General features: G+C 43.0%; 1 long non-coding RNA gene across 1 annotated transcript in view; it reads left to right on the top strand.

The window, feature by feature from the left end:
- Positions 1 to 21,168, top strand: part of LOC132396958 (uncharacterized) — a 32,162-nt gene that overhangs the window by 5,036 nt on the left and 5,958 nt on the right. Inside the window, exon 3 of the long non-coding RNA XR_009513198.1 lies at positions 3,040 to 3,216. This is a non-coding gene — a long non-coding RNA (uncharacterized LOC132396958). The remainder of the gene's footprint in view (positions 1 to 3,039; positions 3,217 to 21,168) is intronic.

The raw sequence follows: 21,168 nt of genomic DNA, 5'->3' as shown, positions 1-21,168 counted from the left end.
TCACCGAGTAAGATAAATTTCATCTCCATGAATATCCCTCAAGAAAGGAAAGGGAATTGGAGTGGGCTTGTGGAGCATAATTTTTTTTCCTTTTGGTTCCTGAGTTTTATTTCCTTTGTGGATGGTTAGTGCACATAAAAACGATGTAGAATTATAAGCCATTTCTACTTCATTTCAGATTTGTATGTCTGTTTTGACATAACTCGCATATTCTGATCATTTAAACATTAGAATCATGGGTTTTATGGCCTGTTCCTAATGCATTCCAACACAATACCCTTTTAGTTCAAAATAATTGTTTATCAAGCAACTGAGAATCTACATAACTTTTTAAAGTCACAGACAATTAATGCCTTCAGCATCATGGAGTAACAGATCAGGTGAGATTATGGCTGATTAATTGATTATAAGAGCTAGAGTAATTTTTTGTTATTGTTTTCAGGATTCTCTGGGCTTTGCAAGGTACTTTTGAGACTCTGTAGCCTAAGTTTGTCTATTGGGGATCTTCCTGTGCTTCCCAGTCCTTGTGTAATTACCAAAATCCATCTTCAGGCTTTGAATGCATTACTGCTGGCTTTGGGCAAAAGCCAATATGATACAATTCAAGTGATTCTAATCTCATACTAAACTCTCCACCAATACTTCCTGCTTATTCCAAATTAAAACCTTGGCTAAAGTTCGCACAAGCAAACAAATAGTGGAAAATAGACCGAGAAAGAGGCTGGAGGTGCTTGATGTTACGTATATTGCTCATTGCATGAAGTATAGTGAATAAGGCAGATGAGCTGAGGGCACTGCTGTCACTAAAACAGAGGATGACACTGTAGTGATGCACCAACTGGTGCCTGCCATCACCGACCGTGTAACTTTGTAATTCTCCCATGAGGATGTGTGTTTCCTCCAGGTGCTCCGATTTCCTCCCACAGTCCAAAGACATACTGTTTAGTGTTAGTAAGTTGAGAGCGTGCCATGTTGATGCTGGAAGCATGGCAACCCTTTGAGGCTGGCCAGCACAATCCTCCACAAAAAGGTGACTTGGATGAGCATGAGACAAATAAAGCTAATTTTTTTATAAAACCATGGCAGGAAATGCAACTAGGTATCTGGCAGCAGAATCTACAGATGAGATGAAGGAGTGGGGGATAAATAATTGACCAACTATTGCAGCTGTGAGAAAAACAAGGGGCAATCACTGTGCTATGACTATTATTTTATTAAATCACTTTCCAGGATCAGAGCTGCATTTTTAAATTTCTGTTTTAACACTAATCTTAATTTAACTATTTAATATACATATATAAACTTACAGTAATTCAGTTTCTTTTCTATATATCTCATGCTGCCGCAAGGTTAACAAATCCCACAACGTATAACGGTGATATTAAACCTGATTCTACATTGTCAAGGTCCTCATTTATTATCCATCTCTAATTCTAATTGAGAAAGCAATAGTAAGTGACCTTCTACAACTCCTGCAGTCCTTCTGGTGAAAGTACTCCCAGTTTTGTTGGGAATGGAATTCCAGGATTTAGAATCAATGACCGTACAGTATAATTCCAAATCAGAAATGGGCGCAACTTGAAGGCAAACCAATCTGGAGGAAGTGCATGTGAATCTTTGCTTCACCTAGAATTGTTTAAGCCCCTGGATGGTGGTGAGAAAGGAGGTTTGGGGATAAGTGTTGCACCTCCTGTGGTTGTAGGAGAAATTGCCGAAGGTCAAGGAGTGTTGTGTGAGGAGAGGGTCGGTGGGGGGGGGGGGGGGGTGCAGTCTCTAAGGAAAATAGTAAAGACTGGGAAGAGAAAATGTGGCTAGTGATGGGGGTCAAAGTGTGCTGTAAAATGGTTCTAGATGTGGAAGATCTAAGCTTTGAAGATTGGACAGAGGAGGCTGATTGGTTTTATGAGAAACCTGCAGTATGAAGCATCTCCATCTCTTCGAAGAATGTTCAAAGATCAGTGAGGATATGAGGGATATACTTAAGATAAATTGTTAAAGCAGTAAGATGGAAGTGAGGAACAAATTTCACCAGGTCACAGTCTGGAGCTCTTTGCGTGAAATGGTGGGAGAGATAAAAGTCCAATCACAAACACGAGAAAGTCTGCTGATGCTGGAAATCCAAGCAACACACACAAAATGCTGGAGGAACTCAGCAGGCCAGGCAGCATCCATGGAAAAGAATACAATTGAAAGGTGGGGGAGACAGAAGTGCTCATTTGGGATACAAATTACTTGAATGTGCAAGAGATCTGACCAGCATGGGTATGAACCTAGCACTGGAAAGCTGAGGTACTCTTTTTTGACCAACATGGGTGATCTTTTCTTCTCTTTAAATTTTCCTTGATCTCTTCTATAAGAATCTTACTGCTATTTATGTTTAGAAACCTCTTTTAGAGGTTTTCTTTGTATAATTGGCCTTAATTTTAAGTCTGATTATAATTTCACATATTTTATACATCCCAACGGCTCTAGCTTTTGTAACACGCCCCCTTAATCCTTCAAGTCTATATCCTGTTTGAATGTTTCCCATTGTTTCTCATTGTCTTATCTGATCATTTCTCCTACAGTTTTTCTTGGCTAGATTTCTTTCCTTAAGGAATCTTGCTATAATTTTTGTCTTTTGTGAATTAAAGCTTCTTCTCTTTAACTGATTCCTCTACTTTCAAATGTGTCTAAATCTGCTAATGTTGTGTGCCTCACTCCTGGATATGTCCAAACCTTTATGAAATCTATTAGGCCTACTTTTAGTATTTTAGTGCCTGTATTTGGACACTGAAAGTATAAATGTTTCTCTACCTAATAGATGACATAATTTCTTTGCATTTTGGTTTCATGCTATTTTTATTGTTTGTCTCCCTTCACTTCCTCAACTATGCAGTATGCAGCTGGGAGAGTGGAGTGATAATCATACATTTAAAATCATATGAAAGTCTGTGAAAATTCTCCTCCCTCCAGACTCCCCTTACACAATTAGATTTACATATTTTCTGGCATCGAAGCTAAAACAGCACAACTGAGATTAGGAATTCTGTGTTCTAGGGCGATGAACCTGTATTCCACCATTCGATTCCATGCCACGCCACTCCACTCGGAGCCGTCATATCTTATCACAGCTAGCCTGGAATGCTCCTGACTATAAGGTTAAGAATGTAACTACCTTACAACTTTGGAATTCGCTGGCTGTTGTCTAAAATCAACTACAATTTTATGGTCAAGGTTGGTCAATAGCTACTCATCTCTGATTCTTTAACAGACGTTATGGTGGGTGGGGAGAGGGTGCAGCACAATGCACAGGAAAAGTTTCTGAGATTTCAGACATTGCATTCTAACTCACATTAACTCACTGTCTTTGGTGTTAACTCACATTAACACCTTCTGTTTATCAACACTAAAAGATCAGTTTTTCCAGCAGAAACTAAACCATTCATAGTTATAAACATCTTATAGTAAATTATCATGAATCCAAGGAGATTAAAGAGCACTAAAGCCCAGAAAAGGCCGTTCAGCCCATCTACTCCATGCTGAACTACTATTCTGCCTAGTTCATTGGCCTGCACCTGGAACATAGTCCTCTATGCCACTCTCATCCAAATTTCTCTTAACCTTTACAGTCAATTCAGCATTCACCACTTCCGCTGGCAGCTCACTCCACTTTTGCATCACCTTCTGAGTGAAGAAATTCCCCCTCAGGTACCCCTTAAATATATAACCTCTCACCCTTTGCCTATGACTTCTCGTTCTAGTCTGACCCAACCTCAGTGGAAAAAGCCTGCTTGCATTCACCCTATCTATACCCTTCATAATTCTCATGGTTCTGAAAGAGGTATCTCTGAGGCACTAGTAGTGATCTTTCAAGAATCACGAGATTCTAGAATAGTTCCAGAGGACTAGGAAATTGCAAATGTCATCTGCTTTTTAAGAAGTGAGGGAGGCAAAGGACGGGGAGGTATTGGCCAGTTAGCCTGACTTCAGTGGTTTGGAAGATGTTGTGGAGTCCATTATTAAGGATAAGGTTTTGGGGTACTGGGAAAAACATGTGGCTCAGAAGGGAAGATGGCGGTGGGGGAGAAGAGCTGAACTATAGTATAGGGGATTCAATGGATTCAATGATGATGCAAGTGGGAGGGTTTCAGAGTTTTTCATCATTGGACTCTCTTCCAGGGAAGGTGGGATCTGTACTGAAGGGATAATTTGCTCCTGAACTGGAAGGGGTCTAATATTGGTGCAGGAAGATTTGTTAGTTATGCATGGGGGGCGTGAGGTGGGTTGAACTACAGTTGCAAGGGAATGGGAATCAGAGCGATAGAGCAAATAGTGGAGTGGTTGTTGACCTTTCCAACCAAACAGACATTACTGGGGATGCATAAATTAACAACCAGGGTGCTCAACGGTTTTTCTCGACTTGCGGTATGGAACGAGTTCATGCAATTTAACAGCTGGTATGTCAAGTACTCCTTCTCAACTTTTTCTGCAAATCTATGGAAAAGAGGTTGTGCAATGATACAAAGCTGGCCACAACCAAATGATGAAATAGAGCCAATCAGTGAACCTGCCGACCCCAAGGATTCCTCTTGAGGTGTTCAAAGCAACCTCAGCTCCATACATGCTGTCACAAACGATCTTTGGGGATTATGATTAATGGTATGTTGGCATTCACAGCAAAAGGATTTGAGTACAGGAACAGGGAGGTTCCACTGCAGTTGTACATGGCCTTGGTGAGACCGCACCTAGAATATTGTTTGCAGTTTTGGTCCCCTAATCTGAGGAAAGACATTCTTGCCATAGAGGGAGTACAAAGAAGGTTCACCAGATTGATTGGGATGGCAGGACTTTCATATGAAGAAAGACTGGATCAACTAGGCTTATACTCACTGGAACTTAGAAGATTGAGGGGGGATCTTATTGAAACGTATACAATTCGTATAAACGTATAAAAGGGATTGAACAGGCTAGATGCAGGAAGATTGCTTCCGATGTTGGGGAAGTCCAGAATGAGGCGTCACAGTTTAAGGATAATGGGGAAGCCTTTTAGGACCGAGATGAGGAAAAACTTCTTCACACAGACAGTGGTGAATCTGTGGAATTCTCTGCCACAGGAAACAGTTGAGGCCAGTTCATTGGATATAGTTAAGAGGAAGTTAGATATGGCCCTTGTGGCTAAAGGGATCAGGGGATATGGAGAGAAAGCAGGTACAGGGTTCTGAGTTGGATGATCAGCCATGATCATACCAAATGGTGGTGCAGGCTCAAAGGGCCGAATGGCCTACTCCTGCACCTATTTTCTATGTTTTTATGTTTCTATGAGACATTACATGATTGGTCTATTGCACTAATTGGAATAGTATAAATGTACCTTGCCAAACACCAGCTCTATCCTGACATTCAGATTTCTTGTCAACATAATTCTCACTGTGTAATCATCTTCATCATCACCCGCCTTTCCTTTGTGTGCCATTATCATCGTTTCATCCATGTCAACTTGCTGCTGTCGTCAACATCCAATAGACATTCCCAGTTTGTGGTAACTTTTTATTTTAATTTAGCTCCGTTAATGATGGATAAATACGTACGGCACAATCTCTGAGTTTGAAGGTGAAGTCTTGAATTCTAATCCTGCTAAGGAAGAGGAACTACAGAAAATGCATCAATGCAATGTTACATACCTGGACTACAGTTTTATTCCATTCCTGTCAGATCTCATTGCTTCTTATAACATTTCCAAAGTGATAGCAAAGTGTGGAAATCTCATACTATTCATGAAAGTTTAATAATGTCTGCTGTATCAGAAGTGCTCACCACTGTGCTCAAAATGGATACCAGTATTTTAAGATCAATTCCACTGAATAATAACTCTGTAGCTCGACATAGTGACAAAATGAGTGAAGACATTGAGTATCAATTATGTACAGAGCTACAAAAAGCAAAATTTGGGATACAACTGAATCAACTGTGCAAGACACTGAGGCATTGCTAATGACATATGCAAAGTTTATCAAAAATGGAAAAGTTTATGAAGAAATTCTCTATTTACAAAGCTAAAAACAAAAATCAATGGTGAATCAATTTACAACAAAAATGTACATGGAGGATAAAAGTATTCTGATTAGGAACATGATTTCATTTGTAGCAGGTGGATCATATATGACAAATCGCCACGCTATGTCATGGTCCCTTCTGGCAATCCCCCACCTTGCTATGTACGTCAGGAATTGGGCCTCAATCCCCTCATTTAGTTTCCAATCATTCCCAGGTTCCACTAACTACACACACCTACTTTCCATCAGAAAATGCAGGATAAATGCAGGATTCCTCTTTATAACATGAGGAATTGAGTAAAGAGGTATCTTCTGCAGCTGTACAGGGCCCTGGTGAGACCCCACCTGGAGTATTGTGTGCAGGTTTGGTCTCCAAATTTGAGGAAGGACATTTCTGCTGTTGAGGGAGTGCAGCGTAGGTTCACAAGGTTAATTCCTGGAATGGCGGGACTGTCATATGTTGAAAGATTGGAGTGACTGGGCTTGTATACACTGGAATTTAGAAGGATGAGAGGGGATCTGATTGAAACATATAAGATTATTAAGGGATTGGACACACTGGAGGCAGGAAGCATGTTCCCACTGATGGGTGAGCCTAGAACTAGAGGCCACAGTTTAAGAATAAGGGGTAGGCCATTTAGAACAGAGATGCGGAAAAACTTTTGTCACCCAGAGAGTGGTGGATATGTGGAATGCTCTGCCCCAGAAGGCAGTGGAGGCCAAGTCTCTGGATGCATTCAAAAGAGAGTTAGATAGAGGTCTTGTAGATAGCGGGGTCAAGGGATATGAAGAGAGGGCAGGAACGGGGTGCTGATTGTGTATGATCAGCCATGATCACAGTGAATGGCATTGCTGGCTAGAAGTGCTGAATGGCCTACTCCCGCACCTACTGTCTATTGTCTATTGTCTAAAGACCCTGTGAACATAACAAACTGCCAGTTCATTGGTTGATTCCAGTGTGAGTAACCTCGTTTCATAGTTCTTAGGACTGCTAATGCTAAGTCTAGCATTGCTCCTGGATATAGAAACATAGAAAATAGGTGCAGGAGTAGGCCATTCGGCCCTTCGAGCCTGCACCGCCATTCAGTATGATCATGGTTGATCATCCAACTCAAAACCCTGTACCTGCTTTCTCTCCATACCCCCAATCCCTTTAGCCAGAAGGGCCATATCTAACTTCCTCTTAAATATAGCCAATGAACCGGCCTCAACTGTTTCCTGTGGTAGAGAATTCCACAGATCCACCACTCTCCGTGTGAAGAAGTTTTTCCTCATCTCGGTCCTAAAAGGCTTCCCCTTTATCCTTAAACTGTGACCCCTCATTCTGGACTTCCCCAACATCGGAAACAATCTTCCTGCATCTAGCCTGTCCAATCCCTTTAGAATTTTATACGTTTCAATAAGATCCCCCCTCAATCTTCTAAATTCCAGTGAGTATAAGCCTAGTCGATCCAGTCTTTCTTCATATGAAAGTCCTGCCATCCCAGGAATCAATCTGGTGAACCTTCTTTGTACTCCCTCTATGGCAAGAATGTCTTTCCTCAGATTAGGGGACCAAAACTGCACACAATACTCTAGGTGCGGTCTCACCAAGGCCTTGTACAACTGCAGTAGAACCTTCCCACTCCTGTACTCAAATCCTTTTGCTATGAATGCCAACATACCATTTGCCTTTTTCACTGCCTGCTGTACCTGCATGCCCACCTTCAATGACTGGTGTACAATGACACCCAGGTCTCGTTGCACCTCCCCTTTTCCTAATCGGCCACCGTTCAGATAATGATCTGTTTTCTTGTTCTTGCAACCAAAGTGGATAACCTCACATTTATCCACATTAAATTGCATCTGCCATGAATTTACCCACTCACCTAACCTACCCAAGTCACCCGGCATCCTCTTAGCATTCTCCTCACAGCTAACACCGCCGCCCAGCTTTGTGTCATCCACAAACTTGGAGATGCTGCATTTAATTCCCTCGTCTAAATCATTAATATATATTGTAAACAACTGGGGTCCCAGCACTGAGCATTGCTGTACCCCACTTGTCACTGCCTGCCATCCTGAAAAGGTCCCGTTTACTCCTACTCTTTGGTTCCTATCTGCCAACCAATTCTCTATCCACATCAATACCATACCCCCAATACTGTGTGCTTTAAGTTTGCACACTAATCTCCTGTGTGGGACCTTGTCAAAAGCCTTTTGAAAATCTAAGTATACCACATCCACTGGCTCTCCCCATCCACTCTACTAGTAACATCTTCAAAAAATTCTATAAGATTCGTCAGACATGATTTTTCCTTTCACAAATCCATGCTGACTTTGTCCAATGATTTCACCTCTTTCCAAATGTGCTATTATCACATCTTTGATAACCATCTCTAGCATTTTCCCCACCACCAATGTCAGACTAACCGGTCTATAATTCCACGATTTCTCTCTCCCTCCTTTTTTAAAAAGTGGGGTTACATTAGCCACCCTCAGGAACTAATCCAGAATTTAAGGAGTTTTGAAAAATTATCACTAATACATCCACTATTTCTTGGGCTACTTCCTGAAGCACTCTGGGATGCAGACCATCTGGCCCTGGGGATTTATCTAACTTTAATCCCTTCAATTTACCTAACACCACTTCCCTACTAAAATGCATTTCCCTCAGTTCCTCCATCTTACTAGACCCTTGGTCCCTTACTATTTCCGGAAGATTATTTATGTCCTCCTTAGTGAAGACAGAACCAAAGTAGTTATTCAATTGGTCTACCATGTCTTTGTTCCCTATGATCAATTCACCTGTTTCTGACTTTAAAGGACCTGCATTTGTCTTGACCAATCTTTCTCTTTTCACGTATCTATAAAAGCTTTTACAGTCAGTTTTTATGTTCCCTGCCAGCTTTTCTCATAATCTTTTTTTCCCTTTCCTAATTAAGCCCTTTGTCCTCCTCTGCTGGTCTCTGAATTTCTCCCAGTCCTCAGGTGTGCTGCTTTTTTTTGCTAATTTATATGTTTCTTCTTTGGACTTGATACTATCCCTAATTTCCCTTGTCAGCCACAGGTGCACTACCTTCCCTAGTTTAGTCTTTTGCCAAACTGGGATGAACAATTGTTGTAGTTCATCCATGTGATCGTTAAATGCCTGCCATTGCATATCCACCGTCAACTCTTTAAGTATCATTTGCCAGTCTATCTTAGCTAATTCACATCTCATACCTTCAAAGTTACCCTTCTTTAAGTTCAGAACCTTTGTTTCTGAATTAACTATGTCACTCTCCATCTTAATGAAGAATTCCACCATATTATGGACACTCTTATCCAAGGGGCCTTGCACGACAAGATTGCTAACTAACCCTTCCTCATTGCTCAATACCCAATTTAGAATGGCCTGCTCTCTAGTTGGTTCCTCGACATGTCAGAAAACCATCCTGCATACATTCCAAGAAATCCTCTTCCTCAGCACCCTTACCAATTTGGTTTACCCAATCTATATATAGATTGAAGTCACCCATTATAACTACTGTTTCTTTTTTGCACGCATTTTTAACTTCCTGTTTAATGCCATCCCCAACCTCACTACTACTGTTAGGTGGCCTGTACACAACTCCCACCAGCATTTTCTGCCCCTTAGTGTTATGCAGTTCTACCCATATCGATTCCAGATCCTCCAGGCTAATGTATTTCCTTTCTATTGCGTTAATCTCCTCTCTAACCAGCAATGCTACCCCACCCCCTTTTCTTTCCTGTCTATTCCTCCTGTACATTGAATATCCCTGGATGTTGAGCTCCCATCCTTGGTTACCTGGAGCCAAGTCTCTGTGATCCCAACTATATAGTATTCATTAATAACTATCTGCACATTGAATTCATCCGATTCCACGTTCACTACATCAAGAATGCCTTCCAACTCTGCCTCTGCGCCCATGTTCTGCACTTGGATTCGTCCTCCGCCTCGCTCGTGTAACAGAACAAACTGGCCATATTGAACCCAGTGGACACAGATCCCATACAACAGGCCCTTGCCAGTCAGGGCTGCCTACTGGGCACCCACAACCAACTACTTAGGGAGGTCATGGAAAATCTTTGGACATTGTCCATGAATGGACGGAAGGTCAGTTAGCAGGTGGATTGAGTTTCCACTTCCCTTTCTCCGTCCCCTCCAAGAATCCTGAATACCCAAACCACACCATTTGGGATGGCGTCTCCTCTGGGATCAGCAACACAGCCCCCTCAAGAGCCATACATACCCGAGCCCGAGCCCGAGCCCGAACCCTATGCTGGGGACCTGGGGCCTTCCTGTTACAATGCTCTCTGGTATTTGAGCTACAGCCACGTATCTACACTTCAGATAAATCCAAGATGGCGTACATCATGGGGCTGTTAGGAGGGGATCCAGAAGTTTTTTCCTCTTTCCCCTCCTTTCTTGCTGAAATGTGGAAGGTCTTTGAACAACCCATTCGCAGTAAGGACGCCACCAAACACTTGCTGACTCTTTGTCAGGGTTCATGAAGAGTAGCAAGGTATTCCATCAAGTTCCGAACCTTAGCCACAGACTCAGGGTGGAATGATGAGGCACTACGGGAGGTGCTTCGACAGGGCCTGTCAGACAAGATAAAGGATGAACTGGCAGCGAGGGATGGCCTGGGCTTTCTGGACTCTCTGATCTCACTAGCCACTAGATTAGATAAACGACTTTAACAGTGGCTGAGAGAAAGAACTAGTAGCCCTGCTCCTCGGGGAAGTCCACGGTCCACCTTATGTCCCGGCCAGCCTCCTTTCCTCAGCCTCTCAAAGTGTAGCTCCTGCTCCAACCGTCCCCACCACCCTTGGAGAGGAACCGATGCAGCTGAGATGGAACCGGCTCTCCCCGGCCGAACGACTTGGGAGTTGGAGACCTGGGGATTGTTTCTCTTGTGGCCAGCCAGGACATTTCCGGGATATCTGCCCTCACCCGCCAAAAGGGAGGGCTCACCAGTGAAAAAGGGGGTCCTGGTGAGCTGGTCAATACTGCCTTCAGCACCCCAGACTCAGATGCAGATCGCGGCTAAGGCGAATTACCAACAACAGTCTCTGTCCTTATCCGCTTTGGTGGATTCTGATGCCGAGGGCAACATGCTGAACGAAGACATTGCCTCCTAGGCTGCACTACCTCGCAAGCCGCTAACTACCCCCCTGGAGGCCCGGGCCCTGGACAGAAAACTGCTGGCTCAGGTGACCCACTGTACACCAGCCCTGACTTTGATTCTATCCGGCAACTATCGGGAGGAGATACGATTCAGTCTCATTCATTCACCTCAAGCCCCAGTAGTTCTAGGGTATCCATGGCTGACCGAACACAATCCCCACATTGACTGGTCTTCGGGGAGGATAGCCAAATGGAGCCAGTCTTGCCATGCCAACTGTCTGCAGTCAGCCCCATCTCCCAGGGAAGCTACTGTGACTCCACCTGTCCCGGAACCCCTCGATTTGTCCCAAGTCCCCACCGAATACCATGACCTGGGACTGGTATTCAGTAAACAACGAACCCTTTCCCTGCCTCCACACCACCCATATGATTGTGCCATCGACCTTCTCCCTGGGGCCTCACTACCCACCAGTCGTCTTTTTAACCTTTCCTGACTAGAGAGAGAGGCCATGGAGAAGTACATCAGCGAGTCACTCGCAGCAAGCATTATCAGACCTTCATCTTCCCCGGTCGGCGCCGGTTTCTTCTTTGTAGGAAAGAAGGATGGGTCACTCCATCCTTGTATTGACTACAGAGGCTTAAACAGTATAATAGTTGAGAATAAGTACCCTTTACCCCTCATTAGTTCGGCTTTTGAACCACTGCATGGAGCCACCATTTTCTCAAAGCTGGACCTTCATAATGCCTACCGTCTAATCAGGGTGAGGGAGGGGGACGAGTGGAAGTTGGCCTTTAATACACCTCTGGGTCACTTCAAATATTTGGTCATGCAGTTTCGCCTCACCAATGCTCCCGCTGTTTTTCAAACCCTCATGAATGAAGTACTGAGGGAGCTTATTAATTGGTTTGTATTTGTTTACCTCGATGATATTCTGTTATTTTCTAGCACCCCCCAAGAACATGTTCACCATCTTCGTCATGTCCTCCAGAGACTGTGGGAAAACCAATTATTTGTGAAGGCGGAGAAATGTGAGTTCCACGTTTCTTCTGTCAGCTTCCTGGGTTATATCATTGAGAGCGGGCAGGTGACAGCAGACCCCAAGAAGATCTGGGCAGTGGAAGAATGGCCTAGGCCCACGACCCGCAAACAACTTCAACGATTCCTGGGGTTTGCAAACTTCTACCGTCGATTTATAAGAGACTACAGTCAAGTGGTGGCCCCCCTTACCTGGCTTACCTCACTTACTACCCCCTTCTGTTGGGACTCAGAAGCTGACTCAGTGTTCACCGACCTGAAGAGGCGTTTCACCACCGCTCCCATCCTGGTCCATCCGGACCCAGCCCATCAATTCATTGTCGAGGTGGTTGCCTCTGACTCCGGGATAGGAGCAGTCCTGTCCCAATGATTAAGTTTGGATGAAAAGCTTCACCCCTGCGTCTTCTACTCTCACCGATTGTCTCCCGCTGAGCCGAATTACGACGTGGGGAATCAGGAACTCCCAACAGTCAAACTAGCATTGGAAGAATGGAGGCACTGGCTGGAGGGGGCAGAACAACTGTTTGTGGTACAGACTGATCATAAAAACCTGGGATATATTTCAGACCGCCAAATGTTTGAACTACTGCCAGGCCTGTTGGGTGTTATTTTTTGGACGGTTCAAGTTTTCCCTCACATACAGTCCAGGGTCCAAGAACGGGAAGCTGGACGCGGTCTCCTGCCAATACAACTCCAAGGAGGACACTTCCAATCCAGGGACTATCCTCCCACCATCCTGTGTGGTTGCCACCCCCACTTGGGAGATCAAGTCCGAAGTAAAAGAAGCCCAACAGGATGACCCCGACCCCGGCAATGGACCCGGCGATCGCCGATATGTGCCCGTTTCCGTCAGGCCTCAGATTCTCCAATGGGGGCACACGTCTCGGTTCGCCTGCCACCCTGGGAGTGATTGGACACTAGGTCTCCTGAAAAGACACTTTTGGTGGCCGTCGATGGAGGCGGATACCCATTCCTATGTCTTGGCATGTTCCATCTGTGCTCGGGGAAAAGTCTCTCATCGGCCACCTGCGGGTTTACTTCGTCCTCTACCTGTCCCTGGTTGTCCCTGGTCACCCCTGCTCACACATCGCCGTAGACTTTGTCACTGGTCTGCCCCCTTCACATGGGAACACCACCGTACTCAACATGGTAGACCGGTTCTCCAAGGCACTGCACTTCGTAGCCCTCCCTAAACTCCCTTCCTCTCAAGAATCTGCAGATCTGCTCATCCGCCATGTCTTCCAACTCCACAGAATCCCACAGACATCATCTCCAGTTGAGGTCCCCAGTTCGTCTCACAGGTATGGAAGGCCTTCTGTCAAGCCTTAGGTGCATCCGTCAATCTGTCATCCGGCTTCCACCCCCAGACAAACAGGCAGGTGGAACGGGTCAACCAAGACCTGGAGGCGATGCTAAGTTGTGTAACGGCAAACAACCCATCTACCTGGAGCGACCACCTCCCGTGGGCTGAGTATGCCCACAACTCTCCGGTGAGCTCTGCCATTGGAAGGTCTCCATTCGAGTGTTCCCTGAGGTACCAACCCCCACTGTTCCCCACGCAAGAAGAGGCGATTGTGGTACCATCGGTTCAGGACCATATTGATCGGTGCCTTAAGGTTTGGGAGAAGACACATACAGCCCTACTCAGATCAGCAAAACACAGTAAGAAGGCGGCTGACCGACACCGGACTCTGGTGCCTGAGTAGCAACCGGGGCAGATGGTGTGGCTTGCATCCAAGGACATCCCGCTCAAGGACGAGCATAGGAAACTCGCCCCTCGCTTCCTGGGACCATTCAATGTCGAAAGTGTTATCAATCCCGCAGTGGTCCACCTAAACTGCCAAGATCTATGCGCATCCACCCAGCTTTTCATGTTTCTCAGTTAAACCCAGTTTCCATCAGCACCTCGTGTCTTCCAGCTGAGACTCCCCCACCTACTCATATCATCGACTACCATCCGGCATACACCGTCCGAAGACTACTGGATGTGTGCCGTAGGGGCAGAGGTTTCCAATACCTGGTAGACTGGGAAGGGTACGGTCCAGTAGAGCGCTCCTGGGTCTCCCGCTCCTTCATCCTAGACCCTTCCCTCATCCAGGATTTTCATTGGGACCATCCAGACAGTCCTGGAGGATCACCAAGAAGCTCCCGTTGAGGGAGAGGTACTGTCATGGTCCCTTCTGGCAATCCTCCACCTTGCTATTTACCTCAGGAATTGGGCCTCAATCCCCTTGTTTAGTTTCCAATCATTCCCAGGTTCCACTAACTACACACACCTGCTTTCCATCAGAAAATGCAGGATAAAGACCCTGTGATCACAACAAGGAGCTGCCAGTTCAATGGTTGATTCCAGTGTGAGTAATCTCGTTTCATGGTTCTTAGGACTGCCAGTTCTAAGTCTAGCATCGCTCCTGGATACTGATTCCACGCTCGCTATCTCAAGAACACCTCCTGAATCTGCCTCTGAACCTGTGTTCTGCACTTGAGTTCGTTCACCGCCTCGTGTAACATGCTGGTTTAGTGGCATTTATGAAAAAAGAAATTCCAAGTCTGGTTGCAATTTATTGTCAACATCTTGCAGCCACAAAATCTCAGCCAGCAACATTTTTCAAGCATGACTCTAGTACTATCTATCAACAAAATTAAAGCTCTTCCATTAAATAGCAGAATATTTCTCCAGTTATGCATGATAATGATGAAGATTTTGAACGCTTGCTTCTTCACATTGAAGTGTGTTGGCTGTCAAAAGGCTGCTGCTTGAAATGTTTCTTTGAACTTTTTGACACTGTGGTTGAATTTTTGCTCAAAGTCAACTAGAATTTAGGAAACAAGACTGAACGTCTACGTAGAGATGTGGCATACCTAGCCAACCTGTATGACAAAACGAACATTCTAAATTTGAAACTGTAGGGGGAGAATTTCAACTTAATCCAGGCAAAAAGTCCAGTATCAACTTTTATCAGAAAATTAGAAATATATAAGCAAAACACTGGGAGAAGAATGTTCTCAGAGTTTCCCTGGATAGAAAGAATGACACTCTCTTTCACAGAGGGTGACTTGCAAGAGTACTGTTTACACCTGCAGTCACTGAAGAGGATTTTCAGAATTGATTCAAGGATTTGAATGATGTGGAAATTCTGAACTGGGGAATTAACACATTTCTTTGCAAGGTGGAAGAACAGGAATACAGCTTGCAAGAAGTAATTAACGAAATTCAGATTGATGAAGAAGCAAAAATACTTTTCAAAAAAGTTGGTTTTGTGGTATGTGGCCTTTCCATCCTTCTTCCTGGCTGAAAGAGGCTTCAGTGCAGTGAACTCCATACTCACAAAAAACAGAAACCGCTTGGGCATTGTTACACGCAGGGACTCAAGGCTTTTGCTGTCACAACTTGAATCACATATTTCAACTCTTGCTAAAAGCCACATTGATATTGAAGCTGCTGTACAGTGTAAGCTAGGTTTAAAGACAAATAAAAATTAAAAGCAGAATAATTTTTCTCATATTAGCACAGCCTTTCTCAACTGTTTTGCCCTGGAGAAACCCTTGAAATAATTTTCAGGTCTCAAGGAATCCCTGCATAAAAATTATATCTACAGCTCACAGTATGTTAGCATGATCAGTAAGTTATAGATATAATCATCCAAAAGTAATTGTCAATGCTCTTTTGAGTAGAGAATGAATTTTTAGCCAATCTTTCTTTGGAAAAAAAAAACACAGGTAGTTAAGCTTTCTTGAAATTAATCTTTTTCTTTCCCTTTCATAATTTTTTAAAACTCATAAGGCAAAAATAAAAAAAAATTCTGTTAAGTAACTGGCTTAAGCCAAAATGGGATTTAATTTTTCTAAAGGTAGGCTCAGAAGATGTAATTTAAATAAATGTTGTAAATTGATTTTAATTAATGCTATTTACAACATGAAAATTTATTGATAATGTTGAATAGTAAAGTTACTATAAACCATAAGCCAAGGCAATATGAATAAAAATATAGCTTAAGGCACAATTTTATATGTGACTTCAAAAAAATATTTTCTTACTAGGTGACATGATCAGGCTCAAATATAGGTTTAGCACTGAAGCAAAATGTTGGTTACTTTCCTATGAACAGCAGGATACTCTTCTTTCACAGAAATCCATAACTTGATCAGTAAATCTTGAGTGCATGATTAGTGTGCAACTCACAAAGTTCTTTCTCTTCTATCAAAGTTAAGTCCTCAGGCTGAGCAGGTGATTCAGAGGAAGGATCCCTCTGCTAGTCATACACTTGTGTTGAATGGAAGGAAAAATACTGTCAATTTTGTTCTGTAGTTCTTCCGGGTGATTTTCAATAAGACTCAAGACTTTCTGATATCTTTCCTCACTCTCAAGCAGCAGTGGAAACATTCCAAAAATTTCCTTTTGCAACATGATTTTTCCAAAGATTCAATTTCCTTTTAAATCCAAGAATCTTGTCACTTGTTTATATGATGAAAAATGTCTGCTAAGTAGGCCAGTTTCCGCAGACGTTCTTCACTTTCAAGTCACTCAGCAAAATCTGGCCTACAATTTTCTTGAAAGTTCTCCTGCAATTCACTTTTCAGCTCAAAACACCCTGTTGAGAACTCTTCCTTTGCTAAGCTACCAGATTTCTGTATGCAGTAGATTGGTGTGCCCATGTCCAGGCTTTCATAGCTTTTTTAAATATCCTAGAGTAAACTGGTCTTTGTTTAATAAAGTTAACCATTTTTGTAGCATCATCCAGAACGTTTTTCATTTCATATCCAAGTTTTTTACATCAGCTCCTCTCTGTGTTGTGACGACATCAGGATTTTCTCTTTTCACAGAGAAATGAAACTGTTCATGAAGCCAACCATTGATGGGGCACCATCAGTACAGATGCCAACACAGTTCCTCCAAGACAAACCTTTTGTTTCCAAATATGAAGACAAAACATTAAGTCTACCTTAGCAACACGCACGACACGCTGGAGGAACTCAGCAGGTCAGGCAGCATCCGTGGAAACGAACAGTCAATGTTTCGGGCCGAGACCCTTTGTCAGACATATCTCTTAGCTCTTGCTTGTTTTAGGCAGCTGTTTGCAACAGAAAATGTTTTCTTGAATTTTACCATCACTTACAACACTTACAAATGACATTTATTGGTGAGATTTGTTGACTCATCAACTTGGCTGGAGAAGCTGATGTTTATCAGTTTATCACACAAAACATCTTCTGTATCATATGACATGTCATCAATATCATACTGTTTTGAGAGTGAAACCTTTTCAATCTCTCTTACTGCACCTTGTCCTAGCATTTTGCCCACTATAAATTTACATACTGACATTATTAGGTTCTCACCAACTGTGTGACTTTTCCTTTTATGGGGGACAAGTTCTGCTACTAAATAACTTGCTTCCTGGATCGTTTTAATGACTGACTTTATAAACAAAAGCTTTACTCTGTTTTGCGAATCCAATGGCCGTTTAAAATAATCGTCACTTTTACATGTCATATGGCTGTGATTTGTAGTTAAGTGCCTTTTCAATTTAGCTGGAGCCATTGCTGCATCACTATGTTGTTTGCTAGACTAGGCACAAAGGAATACGACAACTTCGATCATCAGTCCAAGTAAAACTCATTGATAAGAAACTTTCATTGTAGAGATGGGTTTTTTTGAGTCCATTGTTGCACTAGTGCAGTGAAATGACTCAGAAGATTGTAATTCTTCATCATTAACCTTATCAGAATTGTCCATAGGCCTGGGCCTAGAATCCTCTTCCTTCTCACACCTCTTCGAATATCGCCGTATTGCACCATCAGACATGTCTGCAAAACACAAATTGCTAAAATATAAAGAACGGCACAATAAATAACAACGAGAAAACCGCAAAATATACGGAAACTTCACAATACAATTCACTTCTAACCTACACAATGCACCTTTAGCAATGTTTGCAACAACAGCAAAGCGGCTGGCCAGCAGCTGAGTCGCGGGATGTAAAAATTCCTTCTTTAGAATGAAAATTTCCTTTCAATTTTCTACTACACTGGTAGAGTTTGTTCACTCTCATAAGTCAGTTGGTGGCGTGTTAAGGGGAACTTGGAGGAAGTAATTCGGGAGGGAGAGGCTAACATCACAGCCCAAGTTGGGCAAGTTCATCCAATGCTCAGAAAACACACTTCATGCTCCTCATCAGCCTATCATACAATACAGGGTTCCCCAATTATCAACGGCCTCCCCGGCATCAAAAACTGAGAATGGACTTAACCAAATAAATACGGTTCTACTGTGTACGGCCATACTGGTGTAAGACACCTCCAACAAGGTTGTTAACGGAGCCACTTGGTCACTGCCCAGCACTGCGAGTGCTAACATCACACATTGCGCGAAGTTCAGAAAGCGATACTGCTTTAATCACGGTCTCTCGCAGAACCCTGGTTGAGACACCGTATGTTAGCCTAAGTTGGACATATTTTTACACTGGGGGCGCTGGAAAGTATATTGTGCCCGAGAGGGGCGTTGGCAAATATAAACGTGCTTTCGGGGGACACTGGGCTAAAAAAGGGTGGGGAACACTAGGTTAGGGTTAATTGGGATTGTCAGAGGTTGCTGAGCCTTGTGGCTTGAAGGGCCTATACTGTGTTGTATTGCTAAATAAATAAATACCTCCCCACTGCATATGATCATGCTAGAGGGAGTGTAGGGAGATTTATAAAGGAGGTGGCTGAAGAATTATATTTTTGAGAGACTAATTAAGCTGCAGAATTTTCTTTATAACAAAGACTGTGGAATATATAACATGAAGGCAGGCTGAGTAACGGTGAAAAACAAGGACATATTTCCCTTGTTAGACAGATCAGTAATTAAACTAGGGAACATGCCTTTATGATTACCACTCAGTGGCTCTGACATCCACCATCACAAAGTGCTTTAAGAATCTGATCATAGCACATATCAAATCCAGCTTCCCAAACAACTTTGACCCACTGCAATTTGCCCCCTTCCAAGACTGACACCATCTCCTTGGCCCTACACTCGTGTCTGGAACATCTGGATAACAGAGACACCTATGTTAGACTCACGTTTGTTTGACTACAGCTCTGCTTCAACATTACTCCTAATAAACAAATTCTGAGGACTCTGCACCAACCTTATGAATTCCTGACCAACAGGCTACAATTAGCAAAGACAGGGAACAATTCCTTCACAATTACTGTTAATATTGGTGTCTCACAAGGCTGCATCCTCTGGCCTTAACATACTCCTTATGCATTCATGGCTATGTGGCCGAATTCCACTCTAATTCTATTTATAAGTTTGCAGATGACACCACCCTAGTGCACTGATCTCAAACAATGAGCCAAAACACAGGAAGGAGGTAGAGAGTCTAGTGGCATGGAGTCAAGACAAACCTTCAACAAAATTGTCAGCAAAACAAAGGAATTAGTTACTGACCAGGAAGTGGGGTGGAACACATGCCCAGTCTGTATCAAAGGTGCTGAGAAGGAGGTGGGTGAGAGCTTCCATTTCCAAGGTGTAAATATCACCAGCAACTTGTCCTGGTCCAGCCAATGTGGATGCTATGGACAAAAAACCCCACCAATGCCTCTAGCTTCTCAGAAGGCTAAGAATATTTAACACGTCCCTGATGTTTCTAATTTTTATAGATACACTGTAGAAAGCATCCTATTTCTTTGTTTAAGACCACAAAAAATGTAGATTTCTGAACACAACCCAGTCCATCTTACAAACTAACTTCCCCTCCATCGACTGCCTAGATCTCCCACTGAATTGGGAAAGTAGCTAACATAATCAAAGATCTCTCCCACCCCAATCATTCTCTCTTCTCTCCACTCTATCAGGCAGAAGATACAAACTGAGACATGAACGAGCAGACTGAAGGACAGCTCTATCCCACTGTTAAAATACACAACAAACCTCTCATACACTTAAAGAGGAATTTGTCTCCTGATCTACCTTGTCATGGCCCTTGCATTTTATTTGTCTACATGCACTACACTTTCTCTGTAACTTTAATACTATATTTTGCATGTTTTCACTAGCTCAAGTTAATGTGTATGGAATGATCTGTCTGTGTGACATGCAATCTAAGATTTTCACTGCACCTTGGTGCATAATAATAAACCAAGCTTAATAATAGCTAGATTTATGTTAATTAGTGGTTAGATTAAAAAGCTGAGGGAACAAAAATCACTAGCAAAGCTATTCCATTTTGGCTCAGATTGAATACAGATAAATAGCTCCCGTCTCTGCTGTGAATTCTTATGATCTATAGAATCAGGGGGAAAGGCACGGTAGCGTAGCAGTCAGCGAAATTCTATTACAGCCCCAGTTACTTGGGTTCAATTCCTGCCTCTGTCTGTGAGGAGTTTGTATGTTCTCCCACTGACTGTGTTTTTGTTTTCTCCAGGTGGTCTGGTCTTCTCCCACGTATGGATTCGTAGGATAATTGGTTACATGGGTGTAATTGGCGCAGCATGGGCTCATGGCCTGGAAGGGCCTGTTAGCATGTTGCATCTCTAAATAAATAAGTAAATAAATAAATGGATAGCTAGATAGATAGATAAATAGAAACAATGGAGCCAGCAGGAAGATAATCATATTTATACCATTAAAAAATTTTAAACATGAAATCTGTGTCACCAAAGTAAGAAGAATTTCAGGATTTAGATTCACATCCTACTGTGTGTTGTGATAATCTGTTACATTCACATTAGTGAAAACCCTGTGGTGTGACTCCTGTGACCCATGACAACAACTTCATGTTAGGTTAAGTTATGACAGGGATTAGCTGAGAAAAATTGGTTAACTAATACATTCACAAATTTAGCATTGCTAGTTAGCCGGGGTAAAAAGGGTGGCAACAGATGTAAATCTGTATCGAGTGAAAATTTTGGCATATTATGGAGAGGAAATTAAGAACGTGGGGAGTTGGTTTTCCGACAGTTGTGAAATTAAAGGGCAGGAAGGGATCAGCCAT

This window comes from Hypanus sabinus, chromosome 1 (genome assembly GCF_030144855.1).
Source record: "Hypanus sabinus isolate sHypSab1 chromosome 1, sHypSab1.hap1, whole genome shotgun sequence".
In the NCBI taxonomy this organism is placed as follows: Eukaryota; Metazoa; Chordata; class Chondrichthyes; order Myliobatiformes; family Dasyatidae; genus Hypanus; species Hypanus sabinus.
This window is presented reverse-complemented; position numbering and strand designations above follow the sequence as displayed.